Below are 22250 nucleotides of genomic sequence, written 5' to 3'. Positions count from 1 at the left end.
CACGTGTGGCAACAGTAGTGAGGTTGGCCCCGGATAGAGCATTGTTTCCTTCTGCTGTGCATAGGGTCACTATGAGTCGGTGTGATGACACCTAACAGCAACAACAACAACAACAACAATCTTTCCTCTTTGTTTCCAACCTTTGCATACCAATCACCAGTAATTATCAATTTATTTTTATTGCATATTTGAACAACTTTAGACTGAAGAAGTTGATAGAATTCTTCAATTTCATTATCATTGGGCTTTAATGCTTAGTACATAAATTTGAATAATACTGGTATTCACTGGTCTTCCTTGTAAGCATATGGATTTTATCCTATCACAGACAGCATTATACTTCAAGATAAATCTTAAAAAATGTTCTTTGTGATGATGAATGTGACTCCATTCCTCTACAATTTGACATTTCTGGCATAGAAAAATTATATGATTGATTGTCAGATTCAAAATGGCCAATACCAGTCCATTTATACTCACTAGTTACTAGGATATGAATGTTTATGCATTCCATTTCATTTTTGACAACTTCTAGTTTTCCTAGATTCATACTTCATACATTCCATGTTCTCATCATGAATGGATGTTTACAGCTGTTTGTTCTCACTTTGAGTTTTGTCCCATCAGCAAATGAAAGTCATGAGCGCTTTACTCCATTCATGTCATCAAGACCAACTATAATCTAAGGAGGCAGCTCTTCCCTAGTCTTATTTTGAGTGCTTTCCAAACTTAGTGGGTCATCTTCTGGAAATGTATCTGCCAATATTCTGGTGCTATTATTCATCATAAGGAGCTCTGATAGCATAGTGGTTGTGAGTCAGTCTGCTAACTTCAAGGTCAGCAGTTTGAAACTACCAGAAGTTCCATGGAAGACAGATGAGGGTTTGTGCTCCTGTAAAGATTTACAGCCTCAGACACCCTATACATTGCTATGAGTTGGAACAGACTTTTCACAGAACATAACCACCAGCACCACCACCATTATTCATCATGTTTCTGTATTTAATATTCAGTTGCTATCTGACAGTATTTCAATGTTATTCACAAGGTTTTCAGTGGATAAACATTCCATAGTTATATGCCTCTCCTTCCAAGCTTGTCTTAGTCTGGAAGCGCAACTGAAAGCTGTCTACCATGTGAACCTGCCAGCATTCAAAATACCACTGGCATTGCTTTCAGCATCACAGCAACACACAAGTACCACAGTGGGACAGACTGACAGATGAGTGGAGGGAATGGAAGACTTAGTTGATGAAACGCCCCAGGAGCATGTATGAGTATTGACTGGTTCTTAGCACCAACTTGGGCAGGTGAAACCTCAAATGTTACATGCATAAAATGAAGTTATTGCAGTAAAAATCAATCTCTGACATTATCCAAGAGGGGGTATGGATCAGTGAATTGTTAATTTGCCTCAGGGACAACAGGTATCAATTAAATGCAAGCTATCATGATTCATATAAGGACTTTTTGAGTAGAGAGAGAGAAAGGAGGCAGGGAAAAAAAAATGAGGGAAGGGAAAAAAATTTAAAGACAAAAAAGTTATTTCACATTATGGTGAGCTTTAGTCCTACTATTTCCATCTAGCGTCAGGAAAAAAGGTACCCTGCCAGACTTTTGCTCTTTTCACGTATGATGTCCTTGATGTCATCCCGCAACTTGTCTGATCTTCATTCATTAGTATTCAATGCATCAAATCTATTGTTGAGAAGATCTCTAAATGTATTCAAGGAATATACTCAAGGTTGTATTTTCCCTTTCATGGACTTGTTTTAGTTTTCTTCAGTTTCAACTTGAGCTTGCATATGAGCAATTGATGGTTTGTTGCATAATCAGTCCTTGGCTTTGTTTTGACTGATGATATTGAGCTTCTCCATCATTTCTTTCCATAGATATAGTTCATTTTATTCCTGTTTACCATCTATTGATGTTCCTATGTGTAGTTGTCTTTTCTGTTGATAAAACGCATTTGCAATGAATAAATCCTTGGTTTTACAAAATTCTATCATGCATTCTCTGACAATATTCTGTTGCAAAGACCATATTTTCCAGCTACCAATGTGGTGCTGTGGGTTAATGTGCTGGACTGCAAGGTCGGTTTGAAATGCAAGGTTGGCAATTGAAGCTCACCAGGTGCTCCTTGGAAACTCTACACTGGGTTGCTATCAGTTGGAACTGACTCAATGGCACTCAACAACAACAACAATCCTTCTTTGTTTCCAACTTTAACATTCCAATGCATCTTAATTGCATATTTAATTAATTTCATACTGCAAATTTGGTAAAAATATTTCATTTCTTCATCTTTCTCATTAGTGGTTGATCCTTAAACCTGAATAGTAGTTGTATTAACTGGTCATCCTTGTTGTTGTTGTTAAGTGCCATCGAGTTGGTTCCAAACCATAGCGACCCTTAACAGGGTTTCCGAGGCTGTAAATCTTTAAGGGAGCAGAAATCTTCATCTTTCTCCTGCGGAGCAGCTGGTAGTTTCAAACTGCTGACCTTGAGGTTCGCAGCCTGATTCGTAACCACTACACTACCAGAGCTCCCTTGGTCATTCTTGTAGGAGTATAGATATTATCCTATCACTAACAGATCAGGATAGCTCTTGAAATGTTCTTTTTGACAATGGATACTCTACCATTCTTCTTCAATTTTCCCTTCCCATCATAGTAGACCATATGACTGTCTGATTCAAAATGTCCAATACCAGTCCATTTCTGCTCACTAATGTCTAGGATACCAATATTGCTCTTCATGAATTTTATTTTGTTTTTGACAGCTTCCATTTTTCATACATTCATATTTTGTTCATTGCACATTCCAATTATTAATGGATGCTTGCATTTGTTTCTTCTCTTTGAGTCATGCTGTGTAAGCAAATGAAGGTCCTGAAAGCTTTACTCCATCCACATCAGTAAGATTGCCTCTACTTTGGAGAGACAGCTCTTCTCTTGTGGTAATCTGAGTGTCTTCCAAACTGAGGGATTTCTGTTTCATCACTATATCAGACAAAATTCCATTGCTAGTCATAAGGTTTCCAATGGCCAGTCTTTCCAGATGCAGATTGCCAGGTTCTCCTTCCTAGTATGTTTCAGTTCAGAAACTCTGCTAAAACGTGTTCACCATGGGTGATCCTGGTGGTATTTGCAATATTGGTGATACCTAGCTTCCTGCATCACAGCAACACATAAGCTACCACAGTACAACAAACTGACAGACAAGTGGTGGGTTCTACAGTGTTGTGGCTGTTACATGCATTGAGTTCATTCCAACTCATAGTGACCTCATTCACAACAGAATGAAACACCGCCTGGTCCTGCACCATCCTCACAATTGTTGCTATGCTTGAGCCCATTGCTGCTGCCTCTATGCCAATCCATTTCATTGGGAGTCTTTCTCCTTTTCACTGACCTTCCACTTTACCTAGCATGATATACTTCTCCAAGGACTTATCCCTCCTAAGAATACGCCCAAAGTATGAGACACGAAGTCTGGTCATCCTGGTTTCCGAGGAACATTCTGGTTGTATTTTTTCCAACACATGTATGTTCTTTGAGCAGACCATTGTACTTTTAATATTCTTCTCCAACTGGAGTAGTTGTCAAAGTCTGGTCCCATTGGAACTTGTAAAAAAAAAAAAAGTTTAAATTTGGCCCCTAACCCAGACCTGTGGGGACTGGTGGTTTCATGGCAGAATGATTGTCTTCCATGTGGTCGACCTGCGTTCAATTCCTGGTCAATGCACCTTATAGGCAGCCAACACTTCTCTGTTAGTGAAAACTTGTGTGTTGCTATGATGTTGAACAGGTTTCAGTAGAGTTCCAAGCTAAAACAGACTAGGATGAAAAGTCAAAACCAGTTAGTAAAACCCTATGGATCAAAACAGTCTGATCTGATAATGGGGGATAATGTAGGACCAACAAACATTATTTTCTGTTGTGCTTGGGGTCACTATGAGCCAGGTACAACTTGATTACAACTAACAACAACTGCCATCTAGACCTACTGAACTGAAATCTAATCAATCTTTCATGTAACAAACCATACAGGTAAATCTGATACTTGGCCAAAGTTAGAGAATCACTGCTCCACACTCTTGCTTTTCGGTGCCATTGAGTCGGTGCCGACTCATAGAGACCTTAAGCACAGCAGAATGAAATACTGCCTAATCCTGGGCCAACCTCACTATTGTTGCCATGCTTGAGGCCATTGATGCTGCCACTCTGGTAGCATAGTGGATTATAAGCTGGACTGCTATCTGCAAGGTCAGCAGTTCAAATATACCAGCTGCTTTGCGAGAGAAAGAGGAAATCCACACTAGTCCTCCTCAAACTCTAATGTGCTTGGTGGTGGTGGTGGTTATGTGCTGTGCAGTCGGTTCCCACTCATAATGACCCTGAGTAGGGTTTCCAAGTTTCCAAGGTTTTAAATCTTCATGGGAGCAGAAAGCCTCATCTTTCTCCCATGGACCGGCTGATAGTTTCGAACTGCTGCTGACTTGTAACCACTACGCTACCAGAGCTCCTTCTAATGGGCTTACAAAACACCTAATATCTTCTTAAACTACAGACTGTGATTCAGGATGTGTATGGTGTGACCTAAGATCCAACGTGTCTATCAAGCTCCAGGTATTGCTTATATGTAATCTGTGGACCACACTTTGAGGAGCAAGGTTCTATACAACCATGGGTTTGCATAATATTCATCTGAGGCAATTTTAAAAATAGTGACAATTCTTGAGCCCCACCTCCAGCAACGCTGATTCAATTGCTCTGAGGTTGCATCCCCACACTGGTAGACTTTAAAAAGCTCCCCAGGTGATTCTAATGTGCAGTCAGGGTGAAAACTGCAACCTACACTGTCAACTTTATTACATTCAGCTTAAAATGCTTTGACTTTTGTTTGTTTTACACCTACCCAGCAGTGTGTGCAATTTAGGCTGTCACCTGATAACTGAAGACGCCTGTGAATGAACTAGCCAGCCAAGTGATGCAGGGTGGAGAAGTCTTATGGCACGTGCCCTAAGAGGGGTATAGTGACCGTCCTGAGGGTGGGAGGGCAAAAGCATAGGGAGGCCAGATGTTGTTCATTTCACAGCTTTATATAGGGTTCCCTTGTGTGACTTTGAGAATCAAAGGGAATTTTTCAATTATAGGAGGTGTCAGGAAACAATATAAAGGATTTTGAAATGGGCAAAAATGATTATTGGGTGTCCTATTTCACTGGATTATGTTCTATCTTTGAATGAAAAGTACAACTGTAAATTGTAGAATACTATAGTAATATAAATAATTTTGTTCATAGTAATGCAAATAGTGTCCAGTATGCTGCTGCTGTTGCTATTATTAGTGTTGTCAAGTTGAATCCGGACCATAGGGACCCTGGATAGGGTTTCTGAGGTGCGGCTGGTGGGTTTGAGCCACCAACTTTGCTATTAGCAGTCCAGTACTTATCCAGTAGTGCCACACCAGGATTCTATTATTGTACTATAGATATTGACCAGTTTAATATTAATCTTCAAATTCATTTTGGCATTCCTGATTGCTTATATGTGTGTGGTGGTGATGGTGTGCCGTGGAGTCGATTCTGACTCATAGAGACCTTGCATAGGGTTTCTAAGGCTGTAAATCTTCATGGGAGCAGAAAATCTCATCTTTCTCCAGTGGAACAGCTTGTAGTTTCGAACTGCTGACCTTGAGGTTAGCAGCCCAACTTGTAACCACTATGTATTTTAATTTTCACTATGCTTTTAATTCTCCTTAGAAATAATTGTAACATTTTATTAGTTTCTTAATAAGTTAAACACCATCTTTGATATGCCTACTTTATATTTGTGTGAGAGTCATTATTTTACTATTAAAAATGAAAAAGCCTTTTAACAAAGGGCTTGAGTTTCATTGGGTAATTCTGGTAGAATTCAGTTTGGCATATTGTGGTGTGTTCTATGGTACTATGATGCTTGAACCTATTTCATAAGCCAGCAAGGTCATGTCATGATGGAACTTCTAGATGAAGACAGTCTAGAAAAAAAGGTCTGGTGATCTACTCAAAAACGTTGTTGTTGTTATGTGCCGTGGAGTCGGTTCCGACTCATAGCGACCCTAAATAGGGTTTCTGAGGCTGTAAATCTTTACAGGAGCAGAAAGCCTCATCTTTCTCCCACGGAACAGCTGGTAGTTTCGAACTGCTGACCTTGCGGCTCACAGACCAATTTGTAACCACTACGCTACCAGAGCTCACCTTATGAATCACAGAATACTGTCAGACACTTCAATTTGCTCACTTTGGATGTGGCATCAGGAGGGGTGGATCACTTGAGAAGGACATCATGTTTGGCAAAGTAGAGGGTCAGCAAGGGTCAGGGAACCCCTCAAAGAGATGGATTAACACAGTAGGTACAACAATGGACTCCAACATACCAATGATCACGAAGGTGACTCAACACTGTTTTCTTCTGTTATGCATGGGGTTTGGTTACTGATGTGATGACAACTAGCAAAAACAACAAAGATATCCATGTCCTAATTCCCAGAACTTGTGAGTAGATTCTCTTGCATAGCAAAAGATGCAATTAAAGTTAAGGTCTTATAATGGGCAGATGATGAGAAATGGAGGTAATTGGGGAAAAGACAATATAATCACAAGAGTTCTTATAACAAGGAAACAGGCAAGTCACAGGAGATATGATGATGGAAGCAGAGGTTAGAGTGATAAGAGGAAACACCTACTAGCTAAGAATACAGAAGACTTTTCTAGAAGCCAGAAACACCTCATTGTTGTTAAGTACTGTGGAATTGGTTCCTATTCATGGTGACCCTGTATAGGGTTTCCATGGCTTTAAATCTTCCCAAAAGCAGAAAGTCTCATCTCTCTCCCACCAAGTGGTTGGTGGGCTCAAACCACAAACCTTGTTGTTCATAGTCCAGTGCTTATTGTATGGATCCATGAAGCTAGAACCTCCTAAAAGGAAGCAGCCCTGATGACACTTTGATATTAACCCTTCCAGTAATTTTAGATTTTGATCTCCAGAAATACACAATAATCTGTGTTGTTTGAGTTTTTTGCAGTAATAAAATGAAACTGAATAAGGATTGATCAGCTGATGGCTTCCTGTGTGCTCTGAAGGTAGTGAGTTTCTATGTGTGTTCACTGTTATCTTTAACATGTAAGGATGACTCATGCCATTGGACATTGTATCATACTCCTACTCATCTCCCCTCTGCCTTGGGGCTCCAGCTACCCTGCAGATCCACAAAATGCAATCCTAATTCTAATGACCCTAACTCTTCTTTTCTCTCTCACCCATTCATTGTTGTTATTATGTGCCATTGAGTCTAATCTGGCTCATAGCAACTCTGTGTTGGGTTTCTAAGACTATAAATTTTTGTTGTAGTTCTTGTTAAGTGCCACCAAGTTAGTTCCAACTCATAGGGAACCCATTTAGGGTTTCCAAGGAGCACCGAGTGAGTTTGAACCACTGACCTTATGGTCTAGCTCATTATCCTGCAGTGCGGTTGCAGAAAGTCTCATCTTTCTCCTGCAGAGTGGCTGGTGGTTTTGAACTGTCAACCTTGTGGTTATCCTACAGTGCCATCAGTACTCCCCACTTACCTATACTTCACAAAATTGTGCTACTGAGATTTAGACCTTCATTTCCTGAATGATCTCAGAAGCATTCCTTAGTCTTACCTCACCTGCTTATGCTATATTCTGATAAACTATTTTCCTCACCATTTTTATAAAAGGAAACAATGGTACAAGTGATTTGCCAAAGGTTGGCAAAAGAAGTGATCAAGCCTTATTCACCCTTCCAAGGAGCTCCAGCAGTTCTAAACTCTTTATCTAATGGGATATTCTTGAAATGGACTTCATAGTATAATGGGATCATCTGTAAAATGCTTCTAGTTCACTGAACATGACCTTATTCTCCTGTCCAAATCTAAAGACATTTATCATATTCTTCTAGACACTCCTTGAGTTTCAAAATTCTTCTCTTCTTGTTCCTCTTTTACAGAAGCAGCTACTGAAGTATCTTTCTGTGGTGTCAATCCTGGTACCTCAATAAATGCAAAAAAAAAAAAAAAAAATACAGTCCTGGCCTTTTTCTTCCCTGTATACCTTAAACCAAGATGACTCTCTAGAAGCTCCACTAAAGCCACTCAGAACAATTTCACCAGAGTTCTTACTTTTGCCATTCTTCCTGAAACTTACATGGCCTGATCCAGAAATGTGGCCTCAATATGTGCCATCATTGTTTTATCATAAGTTTTATCAAGCTGAACTAAGTCATCTTCTTTGAATGGATTATCCAAGACATAGACCCAACAAAAGAAACAATAAATAGAATAAAATCTATAATTAAAGAAGAAGAAATATAGTCCTTGGCCCTTATTGTTGTTGTTAGGTGCCATCAAGTTGATTCTGACTCCTAGCGACCTTATGCACACCAGTGCTGCACCATCCTCACAATCATTATTAAGTCTGAGTCCGTTACCGCAGCCACTGTACCAGTTCATCTCTTTTGGCCTTCCTCTTTTTCACTGACCTTCCACTTTACCTAACAGGATATTCTTCTGCAGGGATTGGTCCCTCCTGACAATATGTCCAAAGTATGAAAGATGAAGTCTCTCCATTCTGGCTTCCAAGGAAAATTCTGGTGGAACTTCTTCCAACACAGATTTGCTCACTCTTCTAGCAGTCCGTGATACTTCTAATATTGTTCTCCAACACCATAAGTCAAATACATCAATTCTTCTACGGTTTCCCTTATTCACTGTCCAAATTTAAAATGCATATGAGGTTATTGAAAATACCATGGCTTGGGTCAGGTGCACCTCAGTCCTCAAAATGACATGTTTGCTCTTGAACACTTTAAAGATTTATTGTGCAGCAGAATTGCCTAAAGCAATACATTGTTTGATTTCTTTACTGCTGCTTCCATGAGTATTGATGGTGGATCCAAGCAAAATGAAGTATTTGACAACTTCAATCTTTTTTCCATTTATCATGACATTATTTATTGGTCTAGTGGTGAGGATTTTTGTGTTCTTTATACTGAGGTGTAACTCATACCAAAGACTGAGGTCTTTGATCTTCAACAGTGTATTTTCAAGTTCTCTTCATTTTCAGCAAGCAAGATTGTATCATCTGCATATTGCAGGTTGTTAATGAGTCTTCCTTCAATCCTGAGGCTGCATTCTTCTTTATAGGTACCTTTGGGGTTCATAATTTAAGACATGGACAAGATGGGTCATTGAACCTAATCATTAAATGGTGAATAGTCAGGAAAGAATTTACGTCATACCTATATACGTGAAGGGTTAGTGTACAAAGGGTGGCATCCGGGAAAAGTGAATAGCTGGGGTGGAGAGTGAGGAAGAGGGATCCCGGAGTTCCAAATTCAAGCAGAAAGAGGTAAGAAGTCATCTATCCTTCAGCGATCGGTGTTGAGTGCTGTTCTGTGAAGGGGGTGCCATTTAAGGGGTTTCAGTGAACTCTGCAGAAGGGAGTGCTAAGAGAAGCTGTACTCCAGACAGCCTGAGCTCAGTGGTTCCCTGAAGGACACTGACCTGAAGGTGACACAGTGAGAGTCAACAGATGCTATCAGCTTCTAAAAGAGCCCCTGACCCAGACCTTTCTAGGAGAAACAAAATCACATTCCAGTCGCATCAGCCAATTTCATCTTGACTAGGCTGGAAAAGGAACCAATTAGCTGTCTGATTTAGCATCTGTCAGAAAAGTTACCCAAGTTCTGCCTCTCTCCAAGCTTGACTTGTCTTTTTCCTCATCTAGGAAAGAGGGGGCTTATGGAACCTCCTTCTCAGGCCTATAAATTCCTGCACACCCAGCACAAAGGAAATAATGGAAGTATGTCAAGACCTGAACTCAGTGTCAGGTTACCCAATTAGCAAGGTAAACATGGGCTTACTTCTGCTTACTTACTAATCAGTAGAGCTTACCATGCTTATTGAGAAATCCACCCCTGCATGAAATGATTCATCAGGAGAAATCTCCAGCCTGTTCGACCTCCTACCCTCACATTAATGATTTGGTGCCAAGTAGATTCCTATTCATGGCAATGCCACATGTGCAGGGTCGAGACTGCTCCATGGGGTTTTCAAGGGTGTGGCCTTTCAGAAGCAGAATGCCACGCTTGGCTTCTGAGGTGCTCTCAGTGGGTTTGAAGCACTAACCTTTCTGTTAGTACTCAAGCACCACCCACGGACTCTTCCCCTAAAATAAACAAGGCTAAAAAGTGGTGTAGTATAAGAAATTTGGAAAATAGTTACCTAGACAACTGCCCATTCTAGGGAGGGAAGATCCAACAGAATGCAGAAATATATAAGCAATATCATTACTATTTGGTAAACTAATTGGAAGACATCCATATTTGTGCCCATTCTAAAGAGAGGTGACCCAATGGAAACCATCAGACAATATTATTAATATCACATGCAAGAAAATTTTTCTAAAGATAGTTTGAAAATATCTACAACACTCCATTGGTAGGGAATTGCCAGAGATTCAAACTGGATTCAGACAAGGACATGGAATGAGGTATATCATTGCTGATGTCAGATGGATCTTGGCTTAAAGCAAAGAATACCAGAAAAAGGTTTACCTGTACTTGATTCACTACAGAAAGGTTGCTAACTACAAGGTTGGTGCTTCAAACTTAACCAGTTGCTCTGCAAGAGTAAGATGAGGCTTTCTGCTCCCATAGAGATTTAGAGCCTCAGAGACCATATAGAGAAGCTCTGCTCTGCCCCATAGTGTTGCCATCAGTTGGAACTGATGGCTTTGTTTTTTGTTTTGTTTTTTAGTTTTGATTTTGATTTCTAGAAAATTTATAGCAAAGCAATAATGTTTAGAGTTTTAACAACAACAAAAAGCAGATTCCTATCACCCACACACACCTCCCCCAGCATCCTCCTTAGTCTTCTATTCCTCAGAAGCATCTACTTTCAACTTTTTTATTGGTTCCTTTGAGTACTTATGTTGTATTCTTTGTTGTTATTGTTAAGTGTCATTGAGTTGGTTCTGACTCACAGCGACCCTGTACAGAGTTTCCTACGAAGGGCTGGTAGGTTTGAACAGCCAACCTTGTGGTTCACAGTCCAGTGCTTATCCTACAGTGCTGTACCATGATTCCTCTATAGTCTTAGCTAATATCCTTATAATTATATCTCTTGGTTTAAAATTAGCATAATGTATTTTATTCTTTTTATGATAGATGAGTATTTTAGCTTTCATGTTCTTTGAATATAATAATAAACATAATTTTTAGTTAGAATCATATTCAATTTATTTTCAACTACTATTCACTTTTAAGCCAAGTGATTTATTTTGGGACAGTCCCTAAATTGTATAACATTTATTTGTCCTCAATTAAATAATTACCTTTTATTTTCCTCCATGACAAACTATTTTCCTGATCTCCTATAGTTGTGCATAATGGCTTCCAGTATAATATTTCACATCTTCAAACCCACCAGAGAAGGCTGAACATTCTAATCTCTTTTCTGGAGACATTCCTCCCAGTGCCCTCTGCTCCACTTTGGCCCGGTTGTTCTTTATTCTAGGGGCACAGCTGTTGTTCCGGGACTTCCCTTTGCCATCATCCTGGGATTTCCCTTCGCTCCTTCCTGTGTGGATCTCCTGTTTCCTAACATTCCTGTCTTCCTCGCTCTTAATTTCTCCCCTGTTTTTTTCAGCACATCTTCTGGGTGTTCCCTGTAAAATGCGCACTAGGTATATGTTTTTCCTGAAAGTATATTTTAGTCGGTGAAAGGCAGTCATCTGAATGCAAAAGCATGGGTGGGACCTAGGAGTTCTTACGTAGTTCCCCCAATTTTTAACCTTCACCATCTCTTGTCTCTCTGACCATATTTTACAATAGTCACTGTTACTGATTGTGAATCTTTTCAATTTAGTTCTTCCTTTGCAGGTCCTTAGTTTTGACCTTGGACTGTTTTGCTAAGTCATTTACCAGCCTCCCATTTGCTTTTTGCCTCTACATCTTGTGTTTCATTCTAGGATCATTGAACACAGTGTTTCTGCTGTTTGTAATTCTTGTGATTAAGGGGGAGATTTTTTTAGAAAATGGTGATTGTTACTTTACCACAGCTAAACCCCATGCCTTTTTTGATCACTTGGTGTCCTAAGGAGTTTAATCTGGCAAGGTTGAATCAGAGACAATTCATGTTCTTTGCTCAATAAAAGCCTCACAAGACCATTTGTCATTGCTTCTTATCAATGACACCTAGGATATCCTGACACCTAGGAATTGAGATCATGTTGTCTAACCTCAAGGCTCAGGCTTGCTTTTATTCAGCTGAAAGTCCACATTGTTGTTGTTGTTAAGTGCCAATGAGTTGGTCTGACTCATAGCAACCCTGTATAGGGTTTCCGAGGAGTGGCTGGTGAGCTTGAACCACCAGCCTTGCTGTTTAAACCGACATTGCAGTTCAGTATCTTAACCCACAAGTCTACAGTGCTCCTGGTAAAGTGTTCTTTCTCTATCCTTGCTTGAATCAACGGTAACAAAACTTCCAAGTGCCTAATAAGAGCCTCTGGTAGCGTAGTGGTTACGAATCGGGCTGCTAATCTCACGGTCAGCAGTTCGAAACTACCAGCTGTTCCGCGGGAGAAAGATGAGGCTTTCTGCTCCCGTAAAGATTTACAGCCTCGGAAACCCTGTACAGGGTCGTTATGGGTCGGAACCAACTCCACGGCACATAACAACAACAACAACAACAAGAGCCTAGCTAATTTTTAAATTTTATTTTGTTAAATGAAGTACATTCCCAGGACTTCTGAATCAGTTGTGGTTGTTAGGTGCCACTGAATTGGTTTCTACTCATACTTCCTTATGCACAGCAGAACAAAACACTGCCCAGGCCTGTGCCAACCTAACAGCTGTTATGTTTGAGCTTCTTTCTAAAGCCACTGTGGTAATCCATTTTGTTGGGGAAACTTCCTTTTTTACTGAATCAGTAAAATTCAGGAAATCATATTTTTTAATGTACCTAGATGGTCCCCAGACATCATTTTGATACTTTGGGCAGTGTTGTCTGAAACTTTACTCTCTTGTAAATCAGGACATTGATTTTAAAAATCCTCCTTTTTGCAATTCTTCCTAATTAATAGAGAAATTTAAAGCTAAATGACTTTACTTGTAGTATAGCTACTTCTGTAATCAGGTTGCAACTTGTTCTTATTTATTTATAATTGTTCACAATTACTTAATTGGGTTTGGTGCTGTACAATGAATTGTGGACTTTGAACCACCTGGTCAGCCATTCAAACCCACCAATTGCTCCATGGAAACCCAGTACAGGGTCACTATGAGTCAGAATCATTTCAATGGCACTTAACAACACCACCAACCACAAGCTGGGTTTGACTCTAGTTTCCAAACACACCAATGTCACCAATGAACATTTAAGAATATCTAGGAACAATAAACAACAAACATTTATTGAGCACTTACTACCTAAAATCCTTAGGTTAAATAAATAAGAAGCAATATACTAACTGATGAGCCCTTGGTTATGTTGGTGATGTTGTGGTGCTGTAGGTTAAGCATTGAAATGCTAAATGCAAGGTTACTGGTTCAAACCCATCAGCTGCTGTGCAGGAAAAAGAGGAGTGAGGCTGTTTGTTTCTGTAAAGATTTAGTCGGGAAAACCTTAAGCAGAAGTTCTATTCTGTTTTATAGATTGGCTATGAGTTCGAACAGCTCCATCACAGTGTGTTTAGCTCAGTAATCCATTACTGCTGTCTAGATAATTTTGATTCACAGTAACCCTACAGAACAGAGTAGAATTGCCCTACAAGGTCCAAGACTCTAAATCCTTATGGTAGGAGACTGCTGCAGTTTACTCCTGTAAAGTAGTTGGTGGCTCCAAATCGCCAGTCTATCAGTTAGCAGTCTGGTACTTAACCCACTGAGCCAAGCAAGAGGTAAATATTATTATTATCCTGATTTCACCATCAGGTAAGGAAACTGATGGTTAGAGAGTTAATAAACAACTTAGCTAACTACATAGTGAGGAATTTGGAAATGACAGAACTATCAACAGCTAAAAAGCCCTGTTGTTGTTGTTGTTGTCAGGTGCCATCAAGTCGGAACCGACTCATAGCGACTCCATGCACAGCAGAACGAAACAATGTTCGATCCTGGGCCAACCTCACCACCGCTGCCACCCCCGAGTCCATCAATGATGCCACCTGGCCGATCCATCTCGTTGGAGGTCTTCCTCTTTTTCTCTGACCCTCCACCCTACCCAGCATGACATCCTTCTCCAATGATTGTTTCCTCCGGACTACATGTCCAAAGTAGGAGAGACGAAGCTTAGCCATCCTGGCCTCCAAGGAGCACTCTGGCTGCACTTCTTCCAAAACAACCATTTTTTAAGGGTGGAACACAAAACACAAATAGATCTCAAATGTTTCAACAACTTCTGTCCCTCGGCATTCTGACTACCACATTAGCGTTGTCTGGTGGACAGATGAAGAAGATGCTAGCAGCAGTTGCTGTTACAAGGAGTTTGAACACATCTGTAAACTTGAGTCTGGGACAGTTATTATGGGGAGCCACCCCAATACTGAATCTTCCAATAGGAGCTGTGTGGGAGCCACTTCGGCAGGAGCTTAGGGATTCTGGCAACTGAAGCTGCCTAAACATAAGGCTGAGGGCAGTAGTAGTTCAGTGCAGAATTAGCACCTTTCATTCAGACCCTGGTGTGAATCCGGCCAAAGCATCTCAAGTGCAAATCACAATTTATATGTCAGTAAAGGCCTGCAGGTTGCTGTGATGCTGAACAGCTTTCAGCTGAGCTTCCAGACTCAAAGTGACTAAGAAGAAGGACCTGGTGATCTACTTCCGAAAAGCAACCAATGAAAAGCCTGTGGATGGATCACAATGGTCTGAGTCTGTAGCAAACATGTGATCATCTGAGTTGAGATTCACTTGAAGGCAACTATCAACAAACATAAGACTTGGTGTTGTTGGATGCCATTGAGTCAGTTTTGACTCATAGCCATGCCATGTGACAGAGTAGAACTGCCCCATAAGGTTTCCTGCCTATACTCTTTATGGAAGCAGTAGAGCCACTGGGCAGGTTTGAACCACCATCCTTTTGGTTAACAGTTGAGCACTTAATCATTGTGCCACCAGGGCCTCCTTTACTTAAGACAATGAATCACAAAAAAGTGATGGAAATGATGACAAAATAAAACAAATGAGCATTCCCAGTCTAGTCATTGTTGTTTTTGTTGTTGTTAAATGCTGTCGAGTCAATTCCTAATCATACTGACCCCGTACAGGGTTTCCAAACAGCAGCTGGTGGGTTTGAGCTGCCGACCTTGTGGTTCACAATCCAGTGCTTATCCACAGCACCACACCAGGGGTTCAGTCTAGTCATAGGTAGACTAGACTGAACTCTTAGAGAATGAAAACTACCCTTTCCAAACATCCCTTTTCCCATTTGTAAAATGAAGATAATGAGAGTTTACGCCCATTAGAGTTGGTGAGGATCATATAAGCTAATATGTTTAGCACAGTGCCATGTTCAATAAATTTTAGCTGTTATTATTAAATCTCTTTGCTCATTCAGGAGTATAATTCAGATGGAATTTTGCATAAGAGCAAAAATATGAATAACGTTGTCAGATTTTTTTCTGATTTACAACTGGATCTTGACCTTTGTCTTGCCTTGAACACTAGACAGCCCCTGGGGTCAAGTAGCAGAAGTTAAGTAGACGCCTCTGTCTGGTTGAATCCACAGGCAAGAGAAGTTTTCAACTGCCTTAGCCTAACCCAGGGCCTCAGTCTTGATGCCTCTTATACTGTAATAACCTCAGTACAGTTAATGCCCAGATCACAGGTCACCTTCCCTTCAGTCCAACCATCCAGGCCCTGATAGATGATGCTCCAACAGCTTCCCCGGTCACCGTGGCATGAGCTTGTTCAAAAACCAACCCCAAGCTATATCCTTCAGCTTTCCTCTCCCTTCTCCTCTGCACAAACCCTCTCTGGCAACAAGAATTGTCTATTTATTACTCATTCTTGCCTGAACATGATACAATTGTATTCTGACCTTTACTGAGATGTTCTTTATGGCCACTTCTCCTATCTGTATACCAAGACTCTGGTCAAGCCCGGCTTCCTCCATGAAGAACTCCTCCACTCATTCACAGTGATCTTATTTCCCATCATTTGTTGTAGTTGTCATTTCATATTTATTATATTCCACACTACTTTAGCTTGTTTTTAGCTGCATTGGTGGTAGTGGTGGGTGGAGAAGAGGGTAGGTTGGTGATTCAGTGGTAGAATTCTCGTCTTTGATTCGGGAGACCTAGGCTTGATTCCTAGCCATAACCGTCTATCACTGGAGGTTTGTGTGCTGCTATGATGCTGAATAGGTTACAGTGGAGCTTCCAGATTAACATGGGTGAGGAAGAATTTACTTTAGAAAATCAGCCAATGAAAACTCTCTGGATCCTACAGTCTGATTCACAGCTGATCATGAGGCTGGCACAGGAATGGGCAGCATTTTGTTTACTTGTGAGTTGGGTGATCAAGAGTTGGGCCCTGATTCAATGACAACTAATTACATTTTTATCTGTAGATATGCTATTTCCTTCAACTAGAATACACTACACTGCAAGGTCAGTTTGTGTCACAAGGTCGGCAGTTCAATCTTACCAGCTGCTTCTCAGAAGCTCTGTACAAGGGTTTCTATGTTTCGGAATCAACTCAATGGCACATTACAACAGCAGCATTTGAGTGTTTTCTGAGGGGTTTGTATGGATTAACCCTCACAACACAGCAATAAAGCAGGTCCCATTTATGAATTGGACTGCTAACCTCAAGGTTGGCAGTTCGAAACTACCAGCCGTTCTGTGGGATAAAGATGAGGCTTTCTGCTCCCGTAAAGATTTACAGCCTCGGGAACCCTGTGCAAGGTCACTATGAGTCAGAACCAACTCCATAGTACTTAACAACAACAACAACAACAACAAATGGGGCACACAGAAGTAAAAGAAATCGCTTGAGATTATTATGTGGTGGGGGCAGGTAGCTCTAATGCCTATGTAACGTACCCACTGTGCTATGCTGTGCACACAATAATCACTCAATAAATATTTGTTCATCAATTACTTGTTGATTTTCCCACCCTTCCTCTGACCCAGAGCGACCCACACTACCTTCTCAAAAAGAGGGAAATGAGCAAACGTCTTCATTATGTTGAACTCCTTGGGAGAAAAGAGCTCTAAAAATAGTCGAGATGGTGTTATTTTGATTTTGCATTTCATCACTATGGTTTGTGACTCCACTCTGAAATTCTTTGTTGCCAGAACCCCCGAGATCTACTGCCTGTTGCAAAGTTGTTATTTTTGATATCAGAAGGTTGGGGATGTTTCTATTTGAAACATTGTTTATTTACATTCCTGAGTCCAAAATAGTCTGAAGTGTCAGTATTATGTCTTCATGTTTCTAATAGAATTTTGTGATGTTACATCAACAGTCACAGGTCCCCATGAGGTATTTTGCTCTCTCTAGCTTTCGGGAAAGTGTGCTAAGATAAAGACTAAGGTCATATTTATGAAGCAATGCCAATATATTTTTTCTCAAAATGAGAAGGAAGATTGAGTGTGTGTGAAATTAAGTAACTGGTAACACACAGGGATAGTCTGCCCTCATTAGAGCAATAAGTTGTCACACTTTTCTCCCAATAAATGTGTCATGATTCACCCGTACATCTCTGGTTCAATTGTGGCCCCTCCATAGAAAATCATGACTCAACTAGGTCTTTCCTGTGTGACTGCTGAGCCCAGGACACATTATACTACAAGAGCTCCTTCATTTTCTCCTAATATGATCATTGAGTTAGATCCTAGTTAGAATAAATAATACCAAGGACAATTCGTAAGAGGAAACATCACGAGCATTCAGATTGAGGATATGTGAAAGGAGAAGGAGAATGGTTTATTGTCATGTCAAATCATAGCTCTATTTGATCTGTCTTTATGTTCATAATTTAACAATGAAGTCCCTTGAATTGTAGAGGGTGATTTGTTTGTTTGCATGTTCTTTAAAAAAAAAAAAGTATGCAGAACATCATTACCTTCTTAAAAGAAGTCACAAGTTGGACACTCAATCCAAAACTCCTGTGATTGTTGATACATATGTTACCTCCTTTTTGGAGTTGCCTTCAGATTGTTGTTGTTAGATGTGATAAAGTCAATGTGGACTCATAGCAACCACATCTGACAGAGGAGCACTGTCTCATATGGGTTTCTAGAGTATAACCTTTACATTTGCAGATTGTCAGGTCTTAATCCCATGGAGCCTCTAGCTAGATTCACACCCCCAGCCTCTCAGGAATGTAAATAGACAATGTTAATTTAACCATTGTGCCACAAGTATTTCTTGCCTTCAGGATAGGGCCATTGGCCATTTTGATTTGGACAATCATGTGGTTTACTATGCTAGGAATGACAAATTGAAAAGAAATGGGTTAACATTTATTGTCAAAAAAAAAATTTCAAAATGTATCCTAAAATACAACTTTGTCAGCGATAGGATAATACCCAGAGGCTTATGAGGAAGACCAGTTAATACAGCTATTCTTCAAATGTATTCTGCAAGCACTGATGTCAAAGATGAAGAAATTGAGGGGTTTTTTTGTTGTTTTTTTTTTTAACCAACTTTCACAGTCTGAAATTGAGGAAATATGCTACCAAGATGCATAGATTGGAATGTGAAGTTGGAAACAAAGAATTGGTAGTTGGAAAATATTGGCCTTTTTGATAGAAATGACACTGTAGATCAGAAATTAGAGATTACACGATAGATTTTTGCAAAGACCAATGATTTATCCATTGAAGATACACTTTTCAATAACATAAATGATGACTATGCATGTGGACCTCACTAGATGGAATATGCAGGAATCAAATCAGTGGGAAGAGATGAAGAAGTCAATATAATAACTGTACACTAAATGAGTTGTGGAATGACATCAAGAACGTCATACATGAAGATGCAAAAGGTCATTTAAAAGATAGGATAGAAAGAAAACACCCAAATATATATTAGAAGAGACTCTAAAATTTTCTCTTGAACTAGAGAAGTTGAAGCTACTGGAAGAAATGATTTCAAAAGGTGACCCAAGAAGGAAAAACAAAGTATTATAATGAAAGGTGCAAAGATCTAAATTGGAAAATAAAAAGTAGAACACACTGGGGATTTCTCAAGCTAAAAGAAGTCAAGAAAAAATTCCAGCCTTAACTTGAAATATTGAAGGATCCTATGGGAAAATATTGAAAGACACAAAACCATCAAAAGAAGATGAGGGAATACACAGGGTTATTCTGCCAAAATAACTGGTTGGCATTCAATAATTTCAGGAAGTAATAGTTGATTAAGAACCTTTGGTACTGCAGGAAGAAATCTAAACTTCATTGAGGCTATCAGTGCAAAACAGCTTCAGGAGTTCATGGAACACCAACTGAGAGGTTTTCACAAATGGATGTACCACTGGAAGTGTTAGAAGACAACTATCTGGTCAATCAACTGGAAGAGATAGCATTTCAAAGAAAGGTGATCCAACAGAATGCAGAAATGTTTGAATAATATTAAAATCACACCTGAGGAAAAATTTGCAGAAGATAATTTAAAAATGGTTGCAGCAGCATGTTGACAGGGAACTGCCAGAAAATTCAAGTTAGATTCAGAGGAGGAAGTAGAAGAAAGCAAGTATCATTGCTGATGTCAGAGAGATCTTGACTGAAAGCAGAGAATACTATAAAGATGTTATCTGTGTTTAATTGACTAGGCAAAGGCAGTCAATGATGTGAACCATAACAAATTATAGATAATGTTATGAAGAATGGGAATTCCAGAATACTTAACTGTGCTCATGAGGAACCTGTACATAGACCAAGAGGTAGTCATTAGAATAGAACAAAAGGGTACTGAATGGTTTAAAATCATGGAAGTATTGGTCAATGTTGTATTTTTTCACCATATTTATTCAACATTTGTGCTGAGCAAATAATCCAAGATACTGGATTATATGAAGAACTGGCATCAGTATTGGAAAAAGACTCATTAACAAACTGTGATATGCAGATAACGCAACCTTGCTTGTTGAGAGTGAAGAGAGCTTGAAGTATTTGTTGATGATGATCAAACCCACCACTTTCAGTATGGATTATACCTCAACATAAAGAAAACACAAATCCCCATGACTGGACCAATACACAACATGATGATAAACAGAGAAAAGAATGAAGTTGTTAAGGGTTTAATATGACTTGGATCCATAATCAATGACCAGTGAAGAAATCAAATGTTGTATTGCATTGGGAAAATCTTCTGTAAAAGAATTATCAAATATACCATAGATAGCCAGAAGAATAAACAAATTTATGTTGGAAGAAGTACAGTCAGAATGTTCCTCAGAAGTGAAGGTGATGAGAGTTAGTCTCATGTAATTTGGACATGCTATCAGGAGGACCAGTCCCTAGAGAAGGGTATCATACTTGGTAAAGTGGAGCAAAACTGAAGAAGACTCTCAACAAGATGGACTGACAAAGTGGCTGCAACAATGGGCTCAAACATGGTAACAATTGTGAGGATTGTGCCTGACCAGGCAGTGCTTTGTTCTGTTGCCTGTACCGTTGAAATGACTCAGAACAAACTCAACAGTATCCTAAAAACAGCAACCGAATGTTTTAGCCACTTTGCCATAGGACGCCTAACAACAATATGTTGTTAAGTACTGTCAAGTCAGTTCTGATTCATAGAGACCTTTATAGGGTTTCTGAGACTTTTTAAAAATCTCTGTGGGAACAGAAGGCCTTATCTTTATTCTGTAGAATGGCTAGTGGGCTTGAACCACCATGCTCCCAAATAACAACAAAAATATGTGTAAATACAAATGTGTGAGTGCAGGCACATGCATTTATTGATGACACAGGTACAGATATTTCTCAGACATAACCAAAAACCTTTCAAATTGGATTTCTGAATTTGAAAGTTTAGGACTGTTATATCATGAAGTCAGTTGGCTTAATACAGTTCACAAATATCATGGTTTCCAATCCTTATGAAATGAGTGGCATCTGGGGGTCTTAGAAGCTTGTGAGCAGTCATCTAAGACACAATTATGGGTCTGTACTGTAAGGAGCTCTGGTAGTGTAGTGGTTACGAGTCGGGCTGCCAACCTCAAGGTTAGCAGTTGGAAACTACCAGTGGTTCCTGCGGGAGAAAGATGAGTGTTCTGCTCCCGTAAAGATTTACAGCCTCGGAAACCCTGTGCAGGGTCACTATGAGTCGGAGCCGACTCCATGGTACTTAACAACAATAACTCGCTCAGAGCAAAATAGTAAGCAGGTAACCAAAAGAAAGGAGAATCAACAAGTCTACATGAGCCACAACCTCATTTACCTCGAGACTAGATGGCGCCACCACAGACTGTTCTGACCAGGGGCACAGTAGTTCATCCTGAATAAAACAGGCCGAAAAGATGAAGCAGAACTCAAATTGCTATTACAAAGTAAAGAAAGAAAGCTAGACACACTGGAACAGTAGAAAACAGAGAACTCCCTGAGACTATTGCTGTGAGATTACATTTTAGTGAAACAGCAGGGTAGCACACAAAACAAAGGGTATTACCTGTAAGATCTGTGCCCTACTTTAGAACCATCAATCTGAGATACAAAAAAGTCAACTATTACCCACGAGCAAAGATGAAATGATAAAGGGAAGCTAGAGCATTCAAAAGGGAACGCACTGAAAACAATGAAAGAGAATGTAGACACATCGTGATAAACATAACTAATGTCACCAAACAATTTGGGTGGAAATCGTCAAATCGAACTCTAACTTGCTTTCAAAAAATTGCAAATAGCAATACTGTATTAACCAGCAATCCCTCTACTTGGTATATACCCACAAGAAATAAGAGCCATGACACGAATAGATACATGCACACCCATGTTCATTCCATCACTTGTCTGTCAATTTGTGACACTTGGGGCTTGAGGGTTGCTGTGATGCTTGAGGATTGCTGGGAAGCTATGCCACTGGTATTATAAAGATATTAGCAGGGTAACCCATGTTGAAAATGTTTCAGTGGAGCTTCCAGGAAGGAGGAGAGATAGAAAACTTCAGAATGAATACTCACTGAAAACCTTATGAATAGCAGCAAAACACTGTCAGACATAGTGCC

The sequence above is a fragment of the Chrysochloris asiatica genome, unplaced genomic scaffold, assembly GCF_000296735.1.
Source record: "Chrysochloris asiatica unplaced genomic scaffold, ChrAsi1.0 scaffold00157, whole genome shotgun sequence".
Classification (NCBI taxonomy): Eukaryota; Metazoa; Chordata; class Mammalia; order Afrosoricida; family Chrysochloridae; genus Chrysochloris; species Chrysochloris asiatica.
The sequence above is the reverse complement of the archived record's forward strand: the minus strand, read 5'-3'. Positions refer to the sequence as shown.